At 37.4% G+C, this 9475-nt stretch overlaps 1 long non-coding RNA gene across 1 annotated transcript; it reads right to left on the bottom strand.

Moving 5' to 3' along the window:
• Positions 1-4550: 4550 nt before the first annotated feature.
• On the bottom strand, positions 4551-5434 carry LOC107672242 (uncharacterized). Its single transcript, XR_001632301.1, has 3 exons — positions 5188-5434; positions 5076-5096; positions 4551-4590 (listed from the first exon to the last, which is right to left on the bottom strand). It is a non-coding gene; the product is annotated as an uncharacterized LOC107672242 (long non-coding RNA).
• Between the last annotated feature and the right edge of the window lie 4041 nt (positions 5435-9475).

Below are 9475 nucleotides of genomic sequence, written 5' to 3'. Positions count from 1 at the left end.
CATTAATTCATGCGTTCATGACCTCAAGGTTAGATTATTGTAATGCTTTATTGGGTGGTTGCTCTGCGTGCTTAATAATCAAACTCCAGCTGGTCCAAAATGCAGCAGCTAGAGTTCTTACTAGAACCAGGAATTACAACCATATTAGTCCGGTTATGTCAACTCTGCACTGGCTCCTTATTGAACAACGAATACATTTTAAAATCTTGCCAATTACCTATAAAGCCCTGAATGGCTTAGCTCCTCAGTACTTGAGCGAGCTCATATCGCTTTATAGTCCTTCACGTCCGCTGCGATCTCAAAACTCTGGCCATTTGATAATAGGCTACCGAATATCAAAATCAACTGCGGGCGGCAGATCCTTTTCCTATTTAGCGCCCAAACTCTGGAACAATCTACCTAGTGTTGTTCGGGAGGATTTCACAACACATAGACACAAATAATAGCAGACAAAGGAACAGAGGAGAACACAGGACTTAAATACTAGAAATGTAATTAGGGAAAACTGAAACAGGTGTGGAGCTAATTAATCAAAAACCATGGAAACTAATGAGGAACTAAATTAGGAGACAGAAACCTTTAAATCTAGATTAAAGACCCATCTCTTTAACCTGGCATACACATAACACACTATCACATTTCTATAATTCAAATCCGTTAGAGGATTATTAGGCTGCATTAATTAGGTTAACCGGGAACACTTCCCATAACATCCAATGTACTGGAATTAAACCACACCATGCTGGTTTCGTCTGGCCAGAGGAGAACTGGCCCCCTGACTGAGCCCGGTTTCTCCCAAGGTTTTGTCTCCATTTCTGTCACCGATGGAGTTTTGGTTCCTTGCCACTGTCGCCTTTGGGGACACTTGACTGATTGCTCAGACACTATTGGAAGAGAGCTGAACTGGATGATGACATCACTGAATCATTAATGAACTGACTTTAGCTGGAAAAATGACTGCTATTGTCTTCTTGCATTATTGACAAACTATTTTCCTGTTTGACACTGTAAAGCTGCTTTGACACAACCAGTATTGTATAAAGCGCTATACAAATAAAGGTGACTTGACTTGTATGCTTTAAATGTTTTTTTTTAGCCTTCTTGTCCACTGTAAGGGTTCTTCCATAAAATTTTCAGGAGGCATTCATAGAGTCTTCACATTTCCATTTTATTACCTGCCACACTCATGTACTGGTCACAAAGGTGCAGGAAAAAAATGTGAAAAACCAAAAGAACAGAAAAACTAACTGATACATGAAATATCAGCACATTACTGAGTTCTGGGCTTCAGATGTTTCTCCAGGGATCCCTCACCAGAACTAAATCAGCCATAGAAAAATCACACCCTTTTAACGAACAGATCAAACCATTTTATAATTACAGGGGGTATCAGTACCTCAAACCTCAATGAAAAAGAAATATATAATATATACAAATAAACTCTATAAACATATGAAATTCCATTCACCATGAAGCAATAATAAAATAAGCTGGAAAGAATGTCCTTTATAATAACACATTCAAATGAACAAACAATCCAAACCCATATGGTACCCAAACCTACATTTCCCATAACTCCTAGCAAAGGATATAAAGGACATCAGGAAATGCCGCGCTCTTTTAATAACAAGCCTTTGTTCCATGCTGCAGTCATGGATCCTGGCAGAACCACGGGTAAGATAAACAATCCTTCAAACAATTAAATAAAGAAAACATTAACCCATATCTTGTCTAGTTGTGGTTTTATTCAAATCACTAGCGTGCACTCTAGTAATGAATTGTTGTCTCTCTCTTTGATCTTAATGCGCGCATAAGAGACAACATGCACCACTAACACAAAATGTTTTGGGTAAATAATATTAAAGAGACAAAATAAATACATATAAATTTATAAACAAGCAAACAAACAACTAATCCCTTAAACAAACCAAAATTGAACGATTGAAATGAACTAGACCAATTAGTAAGTGTGGCCTTAGCCATCACATCCACTGACAACAGAAGGATGCAGGGTTTAAAATGTGTTGACACTGACTTTGTACCAATGGGACTGGAGGAGATTCTAAGGAACTACTGTGGTGGCTTCTGCCGTTTTTCTGAGAAATCACTCTTGAAGACTTGAGGTTTTGATGCAAGAAGATAGACTTTATTATCAGAGACAACGAAGCCGAGAAACTCTGCAGAGAACCTGTTAAGTCTGTGTCTGCACACTCTTTATATAGGTTTCCATATCATTCAGGCCACTATGGCTAGTCTATATCTCCTCACGTCAGCATAATACAAAGTTCATCACATCACGTCTCAGTTCATCACATGTCAGCACAAGATCATTACATGTTCTCTCTCAATAGCAGCTCATCATATCTGAGCAAACACAGCCAAACACATGGCTATAATAGTAGAATAACTCATATGTATACGGTTATATTCACATTGATTATATTATATGGTTATATTCGCATTGATTATACTTGATTAATACACATCTTGATCAATAAAAATCTTCTACATACCCACCTTTGAGACTTACTAAGTCTCACCTTCACTTGTCTTTACCTAGAGAGCAATTTCATAATTCAGTCTCATCAGTTATCACTACCTAGTGACTAAGTTAAGTCACTCAGCTTCATTACCAATGACCAGATTATGCAACAGCACTCTGGTGGAGCAGCAGGACCAAAACTCTATCCCCTACATTTGACTTCAGGAGGAAGTAAAAAAGATCCTGTCTCCCTAACCCTTTCAAATATCAAAAAGTTCTTTCATGACACAACTTTACATGTCTTCTTCACCCTCTGTCTTTCCTTCTTGCTTTCTCCATTATTGTCTGCTTCAAGTTTCCTTCTCTTTCCACTTCCTCTTTTTCATTTGTTGGACCACATCTGCTCCAAATTATTTCGATCATCTCGTTAGCCGTCCCATCAATCACTCCATCTTCACCAGGGTGACTCTTTGCGAGTCGTTGCAATGGTCTTTCTCTCGTTGGCAAGGGAGAGTCGTTACTAGCACACCCTTAATCCCTCACTTCATGCTGTGTTGGGTTGTTGAAGCTGGTTGGCATATTTTAAGGTGAGAGATGTGGACCCAGGTGTCACTCTGCAACCATTTTACTGATCAATGTAAGACACTTCCTTGAGATCATAACTGCACACTCACTGGTTCTTATTGGTGGAACAGACCATTCCCTTGCCTTGATAGAACTGCTGTCACCTGTAAATGGAAACCTTCAGAGTTTTTTGTTAGTGATATCAAACATGCTCATTTGCTCATCTGGCCAGTCGTCCTTCTTGGTGTAACCGGTGGAAATTTAATGTGGGCTGAGGGCTGTCCTGGCCCCTTTTTGGGCTCTTACACATCCATTGCTATCAATACAATGAGCAGGGCTAATACCCATTTTCTATAATAAAGAATTTGGTTTTATTAAATTATTTGAATCCTTACTACTTTTTAATTAATTAAAAATGTATTCTCAACAATTTGCTAATTCAGTTATCTCTTTGTTTTATAATCTGAGTCCCACTGTCACTGGATAATTTCTTAGGCCTATCTTGCTCAGTAGCAGAGGCCTTTTAACCTGGAAAACACTCAACCCACATTGTTCATGTTAACAGTCAGAAAGACAATATTTTATACTTTTGACACAGAATCTGCTCCAGCATGATATGCTGAAAAGAAAGTTAGATGTGGGGTGGACAGAGCAAGATTGCTTTGCCTTCCCATGTAATACGCTGCACAAGCGTGGCACTGTGTTTCTTTCTGCCACAACAATAACTTGGGTACTGACCAGGAAACTTAACCAAATTCATTCATGGTCATTATTTTACTGGGAATAATCTGCCCTGTGGGCCCACAAATAAAAATTTGCATACAGCTGTTTTGGCAAAATTATTTATTTGCCTCAAGTGTCTCGTCAGACACCCTCTTTCACTCCATATAACTCCATCATTCACACTTTTTCACATCCTTTCACCCCCCTCAAAGGCCTGGTGTTGTGGTGTAAAATCTCCATTGTTTCTCTGCCTCTCCTCAGTCTGGTTTTTGATTGATCCTGCCACAGTTTTGCATTTCAGGATGTTCTCTACACCCTAAGGAAAAGTCTCAAGTGAAAGATTCACCTTTTCCTGCATTAAGTCTAACTTCTTCACCCTAACAGAGCGGTATCCATAGGACTTTGCGCGCTTACCTATACTTTATCTGTTCAACGTTTACATTATCCTCAAGGCCCACTTAACAGTAAACACAGACCACTGCAATATATATCTGCTTTATGTTTACGGTCATCCTCAAGGCCCACTTGACCGTACAGATTTTTGCATGCAATTATTTCTTCTGGGATCAAAACCCTTCTGTTTTCTTCTTTTTGTTCTTTAAATTCGGAGGAGCATTTCCGAGTGTCCTTACCACCACGAGCAGACTCTGGCAAACAACACAAACTAATTATATAAGCAAAAACTGCTTTCCTTTTTAGTGGCCACTGTTTGTGTTGTTCGTCCAGTAAGCCCAAAGTGGCCTCTTGCTCCTTTCCAATCCTGTTCGTGATGCCAATTTGTGGTGGCTTCCGCTGTTTTTCTGAGAAATCACTCTTGAAGACTTGAGGTTTTGATGCCAGAACATCTGCAGAGAACCCGTTAAGTCTGTCTGCACACTCTTTATATAGGTTTCCATAAACAATACATATCATACAGGCCACTATGGCTAGTCTATATCTCCTCACGTCAACATAATACAAAGAGGTCTCAGTTCATCACATGTTCTCTCTCAATAGCAGCTCATCATATCCGAGCACACACAGCCAAACACATGGACTATAATAGTAGAATAACTCATATATGTATACAGTTATATTCACATTGATTATACTTGATTAATACACATCTTGATCAATAAAAATCTTCTACACTACTTTGTTAACAGTCAGTTGCCAGTCAGCCGGTCATTATATGCTCCACATACAGACCCAACTGGGCTTTGTTCTGCGACAATGACCGGATGATTGTACATGATCCCTACTCACCAAATAAATAATAAATAAGTAAATTAAATATTGAGTTTTGAAATAATTTTTATAATCTTACCTGTGTGTGATTTGAAAGCTTCTGCAAAGAAAAAACAGTCCACTATAACACAATGGATGGCATTATTGACCAATCAGATTCAAGTATTCCAGTAAAGAGTGTTATGCCCAACCTTGACTAGGAGATCATTTCAACATGAGACACTCGCTGTTGTTGGTGTGAGGCTGTCTGGTAGGGTTGCATTGCATTGATAGTTCAGACTCAGTTTACACATTTTTTTTTACATAAAGATGTCAGATAGGTCTTTAACAACAATCTCTGAAAAGAAGAAGAAAAAAAAACATTAAAGTATGTCATGGCAGGGTCTTTTGTAGAAATCTGCTCACTCTTGAAAAATGTCATGTTCACAACCACACCAAAGCTTTGAAATATATAATCATTTTTTAAAAATATACTAAAGTTGATAAACAATGAAAAACTATGGTAGAATATGAAGTATTATTATATAAGCAACTACTTCTTTCATCATTTGCTCAGTATCTTACTATAGGAAATGGTCCAGGGTTATGATGGGAAAAATCCCTCTGCCATACTTTATTAAGCTTCAGTGACAGAAGTTAGACCTTCTCAATACCTCTGTGTATTAAATACTTTTTTAGTCCAGCAGCTGGAACTATGTGACAGAAATAACATCTCCTGAACAAGGGAAAAGCCTTTTTTTTGTCTGCCATGAAAACAAACTCCCTGTACTTTCAGCATCCCCAGGTTTTTTGTTTTTTTTTTAGCTCAGACAGGGACTAAAAAGCCCTAGGTGATAGGGAAAGGTCCTCAGGTCAATGGCCTTATAAAACTATAATTCACTGCAGCCACTGCAAAAAATGTCTGTCTACATTTAAAATGATTTTTATATATAACAGGAGAGGGCTTTGTATGTGATTTTTCAACTGGCACAATTTTCAAAAATGTTTTGGGATTCTTTTATGGAACCCTCTTTAGGTGATTTATATGTGTATGTGTATATATTAGGGATGTAACGATTCACTCAACTCACGATTCGATTCGATTCACGATTTTGATTTCACGATTCGATTTGATTCACGATTTTTTTTTTTTTTTTTACAAAATGAGATTTAAGACAAATTATAAATTAAATGTGTCCTTTTATTATTGCTTGGACAAAATGCTGCACGTTTCTTTGTGAAATTGAAATATAACACTATAATAATATACTAATATAGCACTTGCATATTACTGCTCTTTTGTTGGTTTTGATTGCTTCTATTGTCCTCATTTGAAAGTCACTTTGGATAAAAGCGTCTGCTAAATAACAAAATTTAAATATAGGCTAATGTAAATGTAAATAACAAAACTAAACACGATCCAAACAAAGATGCTAAATACATGTTATTTAGATTGCAATTAGATTGTATAATTTCGAAATTTGAAGCAAAAACAGAATGGTTTGACCAGTTTTGTGAAACTATACATAAAAATATCTGCATGAAAGCTGAACTGAATGAGACGCAGATTCACTCTCTGCCAGCAGATGGCGCTTCAAGCGTTTCTATATATATATATATATATATACACTGTATATGTGTGTGTGTGTGTGCGTGTGTGTGTGAGAGAGAGAATGATGCAAGGGTGATCATGCTTTCTCATGTAGATCATAGGAAATGCCAGTGCACTGACCATGGCAGCTGTCTTTCAACAGCCCAAGCCAAGCAATTATTGGAGAAGTGTTATGCTGGACAGATTTGTCTGATGCATGGAACGATATATAAATATATGATTTCAGATTAAACAGATGATTGCTTTGAGGTGACATGAGTTCACCACTGAATTAAGAAAGGGAAAGGTTTACATCAACAAGAATCTCCCACAACACAAAGAAATTCCAGCACACTCAAAATAGTGGGTATTAAATGTCCCAATAGTTTCATTTAAATTAGATTTCCTGAGACTTTTATTTTAAGACCACTTAGTCTTATATTAACCCAATATCAATAAATAACTACAATTAGGCATTTTAACTCAAAATCTGTTTCTGAAATCTTTTTATTTACAATTCCTTATTGTGTGTTAGTGGGCCTAGAGTGTCTAAATGAAAAATAAAGCCTAGAGTGTCTAAATGAAACACAGATCAAATTAAGGAAGATATTCAGAAGTGCCTTAACATCTTAAGTCATTTGTGTGTAGAGCTCAGGTCTGAACTCAAACACTTCCCTTCCACTGACCTGGAGGACAGGAAAGCATTAGATGAGTGTCATTTAACACAACAGATGACAGCATGAAAGAGTCTTGAAGAACCAGGAAACAGTAAAACAACAGCAACCAGAGGATATGAGAGCACAAGCTTTACTGCCTCCCTCTGGTCAAACCACAGCATCACCGTCAGAGGTGAAACAGAGGATGATTATCAGTGTCATCATGATTTTTACTCACTCCAAGTGCTCTGCCAGCTTTGAAGTCAGCTTTCTTTCTGTCCACGTCCTGCTCTGCTTTAGCCAGTGTCTCTTGCCTTTTTCTTTTCTTCAAGGCCAAGAATGTTTCCAGAGTACTTGAGAGTAATTTTCTATCAAATCCTCCAGTGAGATCTTGTCATTCTTCTCCTCCTTCTTCAGAACAAAGCCCACAGGAATAAAATCTGTCAGTATTTGCTGGTTACAGTAGCATCAAGAAAATACTTATTTACATTTAAGATGAAAGAAAAATAGCCAAATGACATTAACGATAAAGATCACTATATTAGTCATTTAGCAGATGCTTTTATTCAAAGCGACTTACAAATGAGGACAATAGAAGCAATCAAAACGAACAAAAGAGCAACAATATGTAAGTGCAAATGACAAGTCTCGGTTAGCCTATATGTGTGTGTGTGTGTGTGTTTATAATTGAAGATGATAACAGTAATAGAGCAGCATATAGTGAGTGTAACATAGAGCTCAAGCTGCTTTAATTGACTTACTGCTGATGTCAAGTGTTGTTACATTTAAATGAGCCTCAACATTCTGTCAGTAACAGCAGCTTGAGTTGATATTTGAAATCAACATAACTGTCCCTGAAGCCTTGAAGTCCGATCACATTTACATTTAGTCATTTAGCAGACGCTTTTATTTTTTATTTATTATTTTTTATCCAAAGTTAAAGTTGCGGTTGTTGGACTCCTCGGTTTGGTTGTTCATGCATCGCTATGTGGTTGTTAGGATGTTTTGATTGGCTGGTTGACGTGCGGTTGTTTTAAACAGTTGAGTAGGTAGGTTAGGGTCCCTCACACGGTTTGCAGCTTGACGTGCTGTGAGGGCTTGTGTGCATCAGTGATGCTGAGAGCTACGCCACTGGTACTTCACAACTACTGTAGGGTCACCCATAGTGGACAGGTCTCAGCTGAGATGCCAGACGAAGACAAACCACATGATTCTGGACGGCAGCAGGTTGACCTGATGTTCCTGGCAGAAGATCACAGAACAACATCAGAATTACCTGCAAGAATCTTCATGCAACACAAACGAAAATGTTGCTTTTAAATCTAGGCACATGGTAACATAAATAACAGTGATTAGAGCAGTGAAGATTAAAATAAAAAACGAAATAAATGTTATAAAATTAAACTTAAACTAAAAAATACAATCACAGCATGAAAAATATCTAAAGAACATCAGAAGCTCAAAACTAACCCTGTGTTGTGGGGTTCCAGAGCATTGTTATGTGATTGATAGAGTGAAAAAATAATAAAAATATAAATTTAACTTAAGTTGACTTTTTTCTGAGTTTAATTTCTAAAGTCTGAAAACAGGGTGTTAACAAGTTGACAAGTTAAATTTAAGACTTTTAAGGCCTTATTTTAGGAAAACTTTAAGACATTTTAAGACTTTTTAAGGACCCGCGGCCACCCTGGAAAAGTCAAAGATATTTTTTATCTTTGATTAATAGTCTTTATGCATCAAGACAAAAGGCAAGATATTATTCTGTTTGCCCTTAAAGGGATCGTTCACCCAACACAAAATAAGATGTCTTGATGAAAAATGTGGTGGGGGGTTCTGTCCATAGTGGACTAATTTGTGGTTCAATTAGTTTTTGACCATTGACTGTCATTGTAAAGAAAAAATAACAAACATTTTTCTAAATATCTTCTTTGTGTTCTGCAGAAGAAAGTAAGTCATACAGGTTTGGAATGACATGACAGTGAGTAAATGATGACAGAACTGTAATTTTTGAAGTGTCCCTTCAAGTCTGTGAGCTTGATTTCCTGAAGGCCAGTTTCAAAAGTGATCTGCTTTCAACTCTCAAACTGGATTCAACACTCAGTTTTGAACACAATATCAACCTGCAACCTTTTCAGGGCAAAGACCTACCAGTTATAAATAAACTGTCAAATGAAACATTTCACAATAAGGTCCAAAAACGCCAACCAAAATGGTACTCTTGGCCAGTACTGGCCCGAGGCTTGGGACTGTAAC

This window comes from Sinocyclocheilus anshuiensis, unplaced genomic scaffold, assembly GCF_001515605.1.
Source record: "Sinocyclocheilus anshuiensis isolate Anshui unplaced genomic scaffold, SAMN03320099.WGS_v1.1 scaffold986, whole genome shotgun sequence".
Taxonomy (NCBI): Eukaryota; Metazoa; Chordata; class Actinopteri; order Cypriniformes; family Cyprinidae; genus Sinocyclocheilus; species Sinocyclocheilus anshuiensis.
This window is presented reverse-complemented; position numbering and strand designations above follow the sequence as displayed.